The 13,869-nt window shown below is 40.6% G+C and overlaps 1 protein-coding gene across 1 annotated transcript in view; it reads right to left on the bottom strand.

The window, feature by feature from the left end:
• lsamp (limbic system associated membrane protein) overlaps positions 1-13,869 on the bottom strand; it is an 834,470-nt gene that overhangs the window by 488,499 nt on the left and 332,102 nt on the right. The gene's annotated exons all lie outside the window — the stretch shown is intronic.

Here is a 13,869-nt window from a genome sequence, read left to right as displayed (position 1 = left end):
CCGTGGTGCAGCGGTAGGGCGGTCGTCCCATGATCGTAAGGTTGCAGGTTCGATTCCCGCCTTGCACGCCCATGAGTCGAAGTGTCCTTGGGCAAGACACTGAACCCCACCTTGCCTCTGGTGGTAGGCAGGCGCCTGTGTTTGGCAGCGGAGCGACCACCAGTGTGTGAATGTGTGTGTGACTGGGTGAATGGGTCTGTGACTGTAAAGCGCTTTGTCCTTGTAGGAAGAAAGGCGCTATATAAGTATACGCCATTTACCAAAGTGTGCTCAATGCACTCCTCAAAATGTCTTGAGAAGAGATTAAGAAAAGACAAGGCATACCACAGTGACTACGTTCAGTTTATGGATCACATCATCTCTCGAGGTGATGCAGAAAAGGTCCCTAAAGAAGAGTTAGGAAACAGTCCTGCATGGTATATTCCACACCCCGGGGTCTATCACCCACATAAACCAGGCAAAATTCAATTGGTATTTGCCTGTTCAGCCAAGTATCAAGACACATCTCTTAATGAACACCTGTTATCAGGGCCTAATTTGACAATTACATTGGTGGGCGTTCTCTGTCGCTTTCGCAAGGGGTCGATTGCATTCATGTGTGATATCGAGCGAATGTTTCACCAATTCTATGTCAAAGGAGACGACCAGGACTACCTGCGTTTCTTATGGTGGGAGCATGGAAACCTGGATATAACACCGTCGGTCTACAGAATGAAAGTCCACTTGTTTGGGGCAGCTTCTTCCCCTGGCTGTGCCAACTTTGGCTTGAAGCACCTTGCAGTACAAGGACAAACTCATTTCAAGGAGAATGTCATTAATTTTATTCAAAGAAATTTCTATGTCGATGATGGTTTGACAAGTGTTCCAACAGAAAGTGAAGCCATTCAACTTGTGAGAGACTCAAGAGCGCTATGCGCTACTGGCAAGTCAAGACTCCACAAATTTGTGTCAAATAATGAAAAGGTCATATCAACAGTTCCAGAAGAAGAGCGCGCAACATTCAAAGACCAAGACATGTCTTTAAGTTTACCACACCTTGAAAGAGCTCTTGGAGTTGAATGGTGCATTTCATCTGATGCATTTAAATTCAGAGTCCAAGTCAAAGCTAAGTTATTAACAAGAAGAGGTCTTCTTTCCACTGTTGCCTCAATCTATGATCCCCTAAGTTTCATTGCACCATTTGTTCTCCCAGGCAAGCAGATTTTCCAGCAGATGTGCAGAGATAAAATAGATTGGGATGAAAATCTTCCAGAGCATCTGAAATCTCAGTGGGAGTCATGGATTAAAGATCTACCTGGATTAGCTGATCTGCAGATCAAGAGATGTCATACTCCCCCAGAGTTTGGAGGTGTCAAAAGCTATGAGCTTCACCATTTTGCAGACGCGAGCATCTCAGGGTATGGAGCATGCACTTACCTTCGAGTTATCAACCAACAAGGTCAAGTCCACTGTTGCTTACTAATGGGCAAATCAAGAGTCCCGCCTAAAAATGTTCTGACCATCCCAAGACTGGAACTTTCAGCAGCAGTTGTTGCTGTTAGAATCAGTGACCTACTACGAGCAGAGTTAGAGATTCAAGTTTCACAAGAGTTCTTCTGGACAGACTCTACAGTTGTTCTTGGCTACATAAAGAATGATGCCAGAAGGCTTCAAGTTTTTGTGGCTAATCTTGTCCAAAGAATCAAGTCTAGTACAACATCAGAACAATGGGCCCACACAGCTTCGGAAGACAATCCTGCAGATCATGCATCACGTGGCTTGACTGCAGAACAATTAAAGTCATCCAATTGGTTCACAGGACCACATTTCCTTCGTCAACAGAAATTACTTGAAAGAGACTTGAACGTTTCGAGAAATTCTCAGATTGGTCTAGATAGATCAGGGCAGTCGCATTGTTAAGAAGAAAAATCAAAAGGTACAGAAGTATGAAACAAAATACCAAAGAAGGGACAAGTTTAGAAGAGCGGAAAGAAGCTGAACTAGTGGTTGTTAAACTTGTTCAAGAAAATGCGTTTTCAAAGTATATTAAAGATATGAAAGCAAGAGAAACAGTTGCAAACACTAAATACAGTAAACTGTAAAAGTTAAGTCCATTTTTGGAGGAAGAAGGAATACTCAGGGTCGGAGGACGTTTGAGTCACGCTGTGCTCCATTCTCATGTGAAACATGCAGCTATATTACCGAAGGACAGTCATGTGTCTGCTTTGCTGATGAGATATTTTTATGCAAAGGTTCAGCATCAAGGACGTGGAATGACACTCAATGAACTGCGAGCTAACGGATGGTGTATCCTTGGATGTAGTGGTGCAGTCTCATCTTACATCTTCAAATGTGTCAAATGTAGGAAGCTTAGGAGGAGTACAGAGGTACAGAAAATGGGAGATTTACCTTCTGACAGGACAGAATCCACTCCACCTTTCACCTATGTTGGAATGGATTGTTATGGACCACTTCATGTGAAGAGTGGACGTAAAGAGCTGAAGAGATATGGATTGATACTAACCTGTTTAAGTTCACGAGCTATCCATATTGAAGTTGCAGATGACCTAAGCACAGATGCATTTATTAATGCTCTGTGGGCCTTTATCGCCATCAGAGGACATGTTCGTCAGCTGAGATGTGACAGAGGAACCAATTTTGTTGGTGCTCAGAGAGAGTTTGCAAATCTGATGAAAGGGATGGATCAAGAAAGAATCAAGGCATTCGGATGTGAATTCCTCATGAACCCCCCTCAGCAAGTTATATGGGAGGGATATGGGAGAGACAGTAAGGAGTGTTCTTAATGCTATTCTTGATCAATCAGCAAAGAGATTGGACACTGCGTCATTGCGAACATTTTTGTATGCGGTTATGGCAATCATTAACAGCAGGCCACTCTCAGCAGAATATCTCAATGACCCAGCTGGACCTCAACCATTAACACCTAATCATATTCTAACTATGAAGTCTACCATCATTCAACCACCAGGGAAGTTCCAAAAGGAAGATCTGTATCTTCAGAGGAGATGGCGAACAGTACAATATCTAGCCAATGAGTTTTGGATCCGATGGAGGAAGGTGAATTTACTCAACTTACAGCCAAGACAAAAATGGCATGTGCCAAGAAGAAACCTGAAGATAAATGACATTGTTCTACTTCAAGAAGATCTTGCTCCACGCAATGAATGGAGAATCGCCAGAGTCACAGATGTCTACCCTGGAGCAGATGATAAAGTGAGAAAGGTTAGACTATTGGTTAGCGAGACTGTTTTTGACAAACATGGTAAACATAAGACCAAGACTGTTACACTTGACCGACCTGTACATAAGGTTATTGTATTGGTTGAAGTAGACTAACTTTTGTGTTCATTAATATTCAAGTTTAAATGGAAAGTTGACTCATTGAAATGTCATTAAGTGGTTGTGAGATTTGGTGGGAGTGTAGCTCCCACATTTTCTTTTGAATTTAATGTGTCCTTTTTGATGGGTTTTGAGGTTATTTTAAATGTGCAGTTTTATAAGCCATCTGTAGATGTCGCTGCGGTCAAATTAAGTTAGAAAAAGCAGAGAAGGAAAAAGAGCAAAGAGAGCACGACGTAAGATCCAGAAGGAAGATCAGCGAAAAGCAAGAAAAGAAACAAAGAAGAAAGAAAGAAAAAAGGTTCTCATTCTCTTTTGGGCAGTATACAGCCAACGAGGTATGTTTATTTTATGTTGGTATTTTTATTGAGAGTGTAAATGTTTATTTTTGAAATTTGTACTTGTTTTGATAAGCATTAATTGTTTTGTTTGTGCTTTCTATAGTTTTCACGGTGTGTGTGTAAGACAATAAAGACACCCGTTTAAGAAAACCACTTGAGTCTGGACCGGGAGCCGGTTTAGCTCGTGCTGGTTTGCGGCACCTTCCGTCCGTGAAACCAGGGTTCGACTCCGGGCTGCTCCCTGTTCCCTTCTCTACCCCTGTGCCGGTTCCAAGCCCGGTTTGAGAAGGTTGCGTCAGGAAGGGCATCCGGCGTAAAACATTGCCAAGTTTACCATGCGACTTGTTCGCTGTGGCGACCCCTGATGGGAGAAGCCGAAAGAGGAAGAAGACTTGAGTCTGGACTGACTGCGAGGGGATTACAGGTGTATTTCACTGCTCTTCAGACTGAGCCGCTGCATCCTGACTCCGCTCTGCAGTGTTTTCTTCTTTTGAAGCCCGCGGTGCAGGTGTGTTTGTTCAGGAGAAGAACATAGGGATAGGCAGTTGCTGTCGCTCTTTTTTCCTTCTTTGCAAAAAGATCCTTATACACCGACATGCCCCCATCGATTATGTTGGAGAACTGTAATGAACGGCTCATCAAAGGGTCCCATTCTTGAGCTACTCGCTTAAGTTCAGTGGCCATTCTCACCATGGTTGATAAGCGACCAAGTGTTAGTCCTTCCTCCTCATCTTTGGCCACACTTGTGTCCTCTTCCTCCTTCTTGTTTGCTTTTGTCGGTACACAGCGTTTTGTTGACATTATTGGTCTTAGAGAAACTCGAAATTGCAAGAGAATTTGCACGAACGTAATGTAAATTTGGCAAGCAGTTTTACCTACATGTACATATTAAACTGCAACGTTATTGACGCACAATCAGAAAGCAGAACACAATGCAAATCTGTGAAGTAGCAAAACCGTGTAAAGTAAACCGCGTTATAGCGAGGGATCACGGTATTATGTGGTCTGTTGTAAAAAAACAGAGCTCTGACACAGAGCGAGGTTATCTTCTAAACGTGCTTTTATTATTGTTCTTCTTCTTTCTCTTTCGGCTTTTCCCATCAGGGGTCGCCACAGCGAATCATCCTTTTCCACCTCACTCTATCATGAACATCTTCTACCCTAACATTAGCCAACTTCATGTCCTCTGTTAAGACATCCATGTATCTCCTCTTTGGCCGTCCTCTTGCCCTCCTGCCAGGCAGTTCCATCTCCAACATCCTTCTACCAATATATCCACTATCCCTCCTCTGAACATGTCCAAACCATCTCAGTCTGGCTTCTCTAACTTTGTCGCTAACACAGGCAACATGAACCGTCCCTCTGATGTAATCGTTCCTTATCCTGTCTAACCTGGTCACTCCTAAGGAGAACCTCAACATCTTCATCTCCGCTACCTCCATATCAGCCTCTTGTCTCTGTCTCACTGCTACCGTCTCTAACCCATAGAGCAGAGCTGGTCTCACCACTGTCTTGTACACCTTTCCTTTGAGTCTTGCTGACACTCTTCTGTCACACAACACTCCTGACACTTTCCTCCACCCGCTCCAACCTGCCTGCACTCGCCTCTTCACCTCTTTTCCACACTCCCCATCACACTGAACTGTTGACCCCAAGTACTTAAACTCCTGCACCTTCTCCACCTCAGCCCCCTGTAACCTAACGCTTCTACCTTGATCCCTCTCGTTCAGACACATGTATTCTGTCTTACTACGACTGACCTTCATGCCTCTTCTGTCCAGAGCAAACCTCCACCTCTCTAGCTGTTCCTCCACCTGCTCTCTACTCTCACTGCAAATTACAATGTCATCCGCAAACATCATTGTCCAGGGAGATTCCTGTCTTACCTCGTCTGTCAGCCTGTCCATCAGCATAGCAAACAAAAAAGGACTCAAAGCTGATCCTTGGTGTAGTCCCACCTCCACCTTGAACTCCTCTGTCTGACCTACAGCACATCTCACCACCGTCATACTTTTATTATTGTTATGATTATTATTAAGTGCATTGCAGCCAAATGGACTGCGTTCCCAACCCTTCTCCGGACCACACACTGTAACAAAGCATCTTCCCTGCCTGCAAACACGAAGCTATGAGACTCCAGCTGCTCTGCTCAGAGACACGGTTCTCTCGTGTGGAGCAGCAGGTTCATTCTAACAGCCACAGATCTTTTTACAAAGTGTGTTGTGGCAAAATCTGAAACGTGAAATGAAAACATGTAGAGCCCGAGCAGATCTCCACGCTACGTAGTTTGTCCAAGTGGGGCTACCGTAGTGTGACATCATCCTCAGTCGAAAGGACCCAGAACGGTTATTGCAGGCTGAATGGTCATGGTACCTACACCACCATGCAGAGAAAAACAACCAAACAAAAAAAGTACTATTACATAATTTGGAGCCTAAAAGACTTTCTATGTTTAAGTTTGATGGTGCATTTGAGACCTTGTATGTTTATGTTGTCTTTCTGCCAATTTTTGGACACAACAATCTGCAGAACATATTAGCAAACTTCCCTCCATTTATTTTTTAGCACATATCTTCATCTCCTCTGTGCTGCCATTTCCATTTCCTGCTGAAATCTTTTTTTGACACTGCAGCTCCATGGGCACAAATTTACAGCCATCTTCTGCCAACTCTACTCTGTGCTTAAAATGATTCTTCACCTTTGCTGCCAACTCTGCTTAGGGTTGAATCAATTAAAAAAGTACAATACCCCTCCATCTGCCCTGCGCCTGACCAAACAGTTGGACAAACTAGATTTTTAGTTAGAAAGTCAGGCTGTCTAAAGCTGGCATAGTTTCTCTAGGCAGCCATGTGGAGATGCTCTAACTGTGTCATTAACTTGCAATCCACACTATCATAGTCATATATTTATTCAAACATGCATTTATTTTCTTTATACAGAAACTTTAGCAAAGAAAAACCACTTGTGTTACTTGTGTTATATAAATACAAAACTGTGCTCTGTCATACCCAAATCAAAAGAAAGAGCCTGATCTGACTCTAAAGATGAGATGAGTTAGCAGTGATTAGTGACAAACAACTGCTGTGCCCACATGGCCCCTAAAGACCCATTGTAGTCCTCTTTTGATCTATTGTAATAGTGTTCCCAGTGGTCATCCAATTATGATTTGACAGTTTTAGGCAAAGTCAAAGAATCTGTGATGTTTTCTAGGACATCGTTTCTGCAGAGTGACAGGAAGGAGTAGTAGTAGTTCAGAAATTTCCCTGTGAGTTGGGGGTGGGACTGTTAGTGGAGAGCAACCCCACCCCCCTTCCCCTCCCCATTCCTGAGAGCTCTATGTTTACACTCTCTCCCACTAGTTTACAGCCCCTCAGAACTCCAACATAACATATAGTGATCCGGATTCCAGCTCAGACGAGGAAAAAACAGACGTTAATAGATCTATTTGTCTGCAAGTGGATGCATCAGAATGGAGCTTAGCAGTGAGCTTGTGTTTCGCCCAGCGTATTTATTTATGTTACAAATACGACCATTTTCAATTGCTTTTTTCATCTTTTCCTTGTGTATGACTTAAATATATAAATACTCAGAAAGGTTGCTCAGAGTTTGTGTTAAAAACAAAGAACATACATGTCTTTGGAGTGAGTCTTTTACAAAGATTGGATGTGGAAACAAAATACTCTCTCCCTGCTTATGCAGGGAGAGTGCATGCTGTTGCCATAGAAACCTCAGAAAGTGGGAGTTAAAGGCCCTGAATGCAGTTGCCGTGTCTATGTGTGACAGTGAGATTTTTCCGAGAAGACTGTTGAGTTGTGTTTAATGAGCAAATTGTGCTGCGCCAGGTCGCATCTGAACTAAGAGCCAGCTTTATCCTTATCTGCAACACAAACACGTGCGCAAACCCTGGGTTTTCCTGACATTTGGCCACTGTGACACCACAAAAGTTCAAAGTAAACACAAAGAATTTGTCCAAACGCCACCAAAAGCTTACAGATTAGGGATAGAAAGCTCTTTAAGCTTTCTAATGCACTCTTGCAACAAACAGAATGTGTTTTGGTCCACTACATTCAATAGGTAGTAGTTCAAACTGCAGCAATATAAGTCTTGGAGTTTAGTTAGTTACTACAGAAAAGACTAAAACAATGTTGATAAGGCATCTAAATGCATTTTATCAAACAGAATTATGTCATAGTATGGACAAGCCATGTTTAATTTCTCAGACAGTTTTTAACTACTTTAGTTTTTATAAAATTTCGATTTGTGTTCTAAGAATAAGTGCTAGTTTTTGATTGAATGATTCCTTAGGACAGGCCAACTTGTACTAATAATGTGTTCATATTCATATAAGGTGTTCAAAATTGGTATAATTTTCCCCTTTTTCCCTAGGGTATGAATGTGAAAAATCTTGTTTCTAGATTTTGATATATTTCTATAAGATTTATTGTTAAGTAAAAATAAATTGCTCCAAAGAAAGATCATTTTCAGACTTTCTTCTTAAGATTAGTGTTTCTTTTAATTTTTGGGGGAAACTCTTTTTGCAGCAGGAAAGCAGCCGGTGAACTGGGCCGGGTGCTGAAGGACTGTGCAGCGGAGCTAACTGAGATCTTTATCACGATCTTCAACTTGTGGCTCTCCACAGCATGGGTCCCCACCAGCTTCACATCTGCTACAATTATCCCCATTCCTAAGCAATCGAAGGTCACATGTCTAAATGACTACAGACCCGTGGTGCTCACTTCCATCCCTGCAAAGTGCCTGGAAAAACTGGATCATAAAACACATCAAGGCTGCAATACCACCTTCACTGGATACATATCACTTCGCTTACAAGAAGAACAGGTCAACTGAGGATGCCATTGTGCTCCGGCTTCTTTTCGTGGACTACAGTTCAGCTTTCAATGTAATTCGGCCATTCAAGCTTTGAGCCAAGCTACACCACCTTGGACTCAACACCGCACTGTGCAACTGGACTACCGATTTCCTAACCAACCGCAAACAGAGTGTTAGAGTAGGAAAGTACACTTCATCTCTGTTCACTCATGACTGCTGCTCATCATCTTCATCCAACCTCATCGCTAAATTTGCTGACGACACCACAGTGCTTGGACTCATCAACGACAATAATGAAATGGACTACAGGAAAGAAGTGCAACACTTGGCGTCATGGTGCAACAATAACGACCTGATACTAAACATCACAGAGACCAAGGAAATTATTGTTGACTTCCGGAGACGCAGTAAGAACCATCAGCCGCTTTCCATTGGCACGGAGATGGTTGAGAGGGTGACCAGTTTTAAATTTCTGGGGGTCACTATGACGCAGGACCTATCATGGGGTCCACACACTGCCTCAGCGGTGGGCAAAGCCCAACAACGCTTGTACTACCTGAGGAAACTAAAAGCGGCAAAAATCTCCAGGCAGCTGATGGTGAACTTCTACAACTGTGCCATCAGCAGTGTACTGACATTTGGTTTCCTAGTGTGGTTTCACAGCTGCACAAAGGCGAATCAGCAAAGACTCCAACGGGTGGTAAAAACAGCTGGGAAAATCATTGGGACCACTCTCCCAGAGATGAGTAGTCTCTACACCGCCCGCTGTGTGAAGAGTCCACAACATCCTGCATGACCAGCACCATCCAGCCCACCACCTCTTCCATCTGCTGCCCTCAGGAAGGAGGTACAGGTCTATAAAGGCCAAAATAACCAGACTGAGCAACAGCCTTTATCCACCGGCTGTGCGGCTGCTGAACAGTCCCTCTTAGCAACTGTCCCCCCCCCTCCTTATCTGAGCACACTGTGAAAACTGGACTTTGCATTGCTGCTACTAACTTAAGATCTTGTGTACACTGAATTTCTTATTTAATGTCTTATTTAATTATCTATATTTCTTTTCATGTTAATAAGTCTTTGCTGTGTTTCCTTTTGTACTGATGCTGCACTATGGTTATTTTTTTTTTGGTGAATTGAACTGAGTGGCTGTTGTTGATGCTCCAAACCTATTTTCGTTGTTCCACTGACAATGACAAATAAATATCTTGAATCTTGAAACTAAAATAAGTTTCAACTGCTGAAAAGTAAGTTTAATGTCTTAAATATAAATATACTTTACCCCCATATGTATCCTTTTTTGAGCGCTACAACAATCCAACTAGATCCTAATCATCCCAAGGTAAGACAAAAATTACATAGTTTAAAATTAATTTGTCTTAAAAATTACATATGGGGATGTTTATCTTTAATCTGTCCTAAATGTATTTCAACTTTCCAGTTTCCCCAAATCCAATAAGCTTGTTACCTAAAAAAAAGACCACTCACCAGTCACAAATAAAACATCTGCTTATAGACAATGTAAAGTAAAAAAAAAAAGTTTCAATAGCTATTGCTTAAAATAAGTTTCTTTTTTTTTAAATCAAATGACTCAAGATGTTCAAGATTTATTGTCTTAAAACAACAATCACTAGTACATTTTCAGCAAGATGTTAGTTTTGTCTTATATTAAGTGTCATAAGATATTAAACTAGAAATTTGCCAAAAAACGTTGTGAGTTTTTTGCAGTGTAACATTTATTATGAAGAGCTGACCTAGAGGATCTGGAGCAGGGTTGGGCAAACTACGGGCCCAGGGCCATATACGGTCTGTCAAACTATTTCATCTGGCCCACCAAACTAGAATAAATTATATTGATAATCCTTAAAGCGTCAAAGTCGGATAGTCATTTTTTCCAATCATTCAACATCTGCTCCTGATTCACAACAACTTAAATAAAGAAAAATATTCAGAAAGGCAATTTTAAGTTCCATTTTCTTCATATGTGTTGTCCTTCAGCATCAAAAAAATGCCACAAGAACATGTTAAAAATACCAAAGATACATCTACACACACACACACACACACACACACACACACACACGCGCACATGCACACACACTTACCAAAAAATAACACACATTAAAGTCTTCGGAAGCAATGTAGGGATTCAGCTCATCGCCACTGTTGACATATAAAGCAGGAAGAGATTAAAACACCTACTTTTCCAATAGGTAGACAACAACTTTATCATCATGTACAAACCCGTACACAAAACAGACACACAAAAGTGGGCAAGGAGAGAGAAGGAGGAAAAAAAAGGGGTTTAAAACAGCAAAAAAAAAAGCAAAACACATGCAGATCTTTAAAAAAATGCAGGTATTTTGCCAGTATAAACTGTAGTGTAATTATCTTTTAATATTGAGCCCATCAGTAACCATGTTAAAAACTGAGAATTAACCCTAATTTGATCTGTGATTGCACACAGAGACACAAGCCAAATTATGACAAATCCAATCAGCAAATATACTGTATCTCTGGGCATCATTATGCAGCTTATAGTTTAGCAGTAAACACTTGTCTTAGCCAATACTGCCTTCCCACACATTGTGGAACAAAGGCTAAAAACCCCTCAAAAAGTGAAGCTCCATCTGTACCTTCCACTTACTCTGCTTAGAAATAAATACTAAGTCTTGTTCATGATTTTTAAAGAAAGTAAAACTTGAAAATTGAATGAGGCAATATAATCATGTTTGCGCTATTTTTAAATTAAAAGGCAAGCAACAATCCAGATCCGATCAAAAAGTTTCATTTTTGCATTCCAAGAATTTATGTTAGAAATGTATTCAAAATTAACATTATTAGGACAATTTAAAACACTTTAAAGTGTTAAACAAAGTCATTACATTTAATTTTGATGTCCCAAATGTTTGATGTCCCATTTTTAAGGGACTGATGACAGGTTAATTTCTGCTCACCAAGCAGCAAAATCTTTCAAAGGAGTTTATTTAGTTGAATGTTAAGCATAGAAGATAAGGATTGGCCTTTTATAATAGAAAAACATACATTTATATAATTTAGCTTTGTGGCCTTTTGCTTTTTATAAATTAAAACTTTTTAAATGTTAACCAGGCAAATAATTTCATGTATGGATTAGTGTTTGAAAAATTAATTCTATTAGAATTGAAAACTCACCACAATAAAACAAAGTACAAGGGTATCATGGTAAAAATAGTAGGAAAGAGAAGGGAGACTGATTGAAATTTAAAAAGCAATAGAGCTCTTCAGCTGCAGTTTAAATAAATGTTGTGTAATATATAACCGTGGGTTGACCTTTAAAATGTTCCTAAACTTTAATTTAAAAACATTAAATGTCCCATATTTGCATTTAAGTTTTGCATTATCTACTATCCATCTGTTTCCTTTTGCCTTTTAACAAAAAAAGGCAATTTAGACAAAATTTTGGATTTTTTACTAAAACTGATTTATAAAGAGCTGGGCAGCAACAATGTCCTCCAAGAAAAAGAATAAAAATAAAAAGAAGGAGTTTTATGCTTAGATCTCAGCGAATAACCAACATCCATAATCCATGTCTAGCTATACAGGCAGAACAAGCCAATTCTGTTGAGGATTCATCAAGCCAAAGTAAGAAAAATTAACTCTACAGTGATGAGAAGTACATGCAGATATTTTTTTTTTCATTCATCTTCTAAACCCGGTTTGTCCCTTTTGGGGCTGCTGGAGCCTATCCTGGCCACTTGTGAGCAAAGGCAGGGGACATTCTGGACAGGTCGCCAGTCTGTCACAGGGCCACAATCACACACGCATGCACACTCACATTCACACCTATGGACAATTTAGAGTAATCAAATAACCTATGAAGCATGTTTTTGGACGGTGGGAGGAAGATGGAGTCCCTGAAGAAAACCTACGCATGCATGGGGAGAACATGCACACTCCACACAGAAAAGCCCCCCATTGGTGTTCTGTTTCAAGTCCCCTGGCTAGGACTTGAATCAGGGGCCTTTGCTGTGAGGAAGAGGCCTAACCACTGCTTCACCACACAGCCACTCATGCAGATATAAACACTGTAAAAATCATTAAGGTACTACATTCTATTTCTATTTGTATTAAAAGTTTTTTAGATTTGAATGAAAAAAAATGAAGATGTAGTGAGCTTCAATTACCACTAGGTGTCAGTCGTCCGTCATTGTTTTCATGTATGTTTGGTGGCAAATTCTGAGTTCCTATAGAAAAAATTAATAGAAAACTTTTCTGTTTGTGCATTTAATTTTTTTTTTTTTTACCAAATTGTCACTGTTTATCAGGTGTTGTCCAATAAAAACAAACAAACAAATAAATAGATAAGAGGGTAGCACAGGGATCATGATAGAGGAAGATACCTTTAGTGAAAACATTAGTCTTAAATCATCCCATAACCAGACCTTGTTACCATGGTCAGACAGTTAAAAACCAAGCTCTCACATTTCCAGCATGAGTGGTGCTTCAATTAGAGTAACCTTCTTTTTTAGGTATACAAGAGTGAGTGATTCAACTAAACAGTGATAAACAGCAGTTGATGCGAGGATGTGACCCCCTTGCAAACAGAGCCAATATCTTGGAGTCTGAAGTGATGGATATATCAGAGCACTGTATGTGCCCTTTTAATTACGCGCTGCATCCATCCGGCTTAATTCTCTTTCAATAATGACGTTTAATCTATGGCCCTCAGCCTCCACGTCAATACAGTTCTGATAAGAGCAAATTAAACAATACACACCGCTTAGCTGCGCTGATAGCAAAGGAGCTCTTGATTGAAGTGTTGTACATGCATATGGATACGATTAAAACCAAAGATCTACATGATTGATGAAGCTAGTGATGGATCACAGATTCAAATTGAATGGAGAATAATAAAGCAAAATACTTTGTCAGCAGTTTCAGTCTGATCATCCAGTGCTTTCTGGACAGCACTGTTGAAATATGTTTTCATTTTCCTTGCTTTGCTGAAAAAAAAAGTTCAGTTTCCCCTTTTTTGGGGCTCAGAAAATAAAAAAAGGAATTACAACATTTTCCATTTAAATTATGCCTTAGTCACAACTGTCCTCACATGTGGATATGTGCTGCCTGCAAGGGAAAAATGGGAAAACCTATATGGCCCGTACAAAATTTTAGGATCGAAGACACGGCGTGCACATTGCATACCGTATTTTCCGGACTATAAGTCGCCCTTTTTTTCATAGTTTGGCAAGGGGTGCGACTTATACTCCGCAGCGACTTATATTAGAAATAAATTGAAATAAATACATTGTTTACCCTCCTGTTATGTTCATTTGTGAGTAACAGAGATGATGTTCCTTGGTCAATTTGATGTATGAGGTAT

The sequence above is a fragment of the Oryzias latipes genome, chromosome 13, assembly GCF_053564925.1.
Source record: "Oryzias latipes strain Hd-rR chromosome 13, Olatipes_Hd-rR_3.1".
NCBI lineage: Eukaryota > Metazoa > Chordata > Actinopteri > Beloniformes > Adrianichthyidae > Oryzias > Oryzias latipes.
Note: the sequence above shows the minus strand (reverse complement) of the source record. Positions and strands in the feature narration are given on the sequence as shown.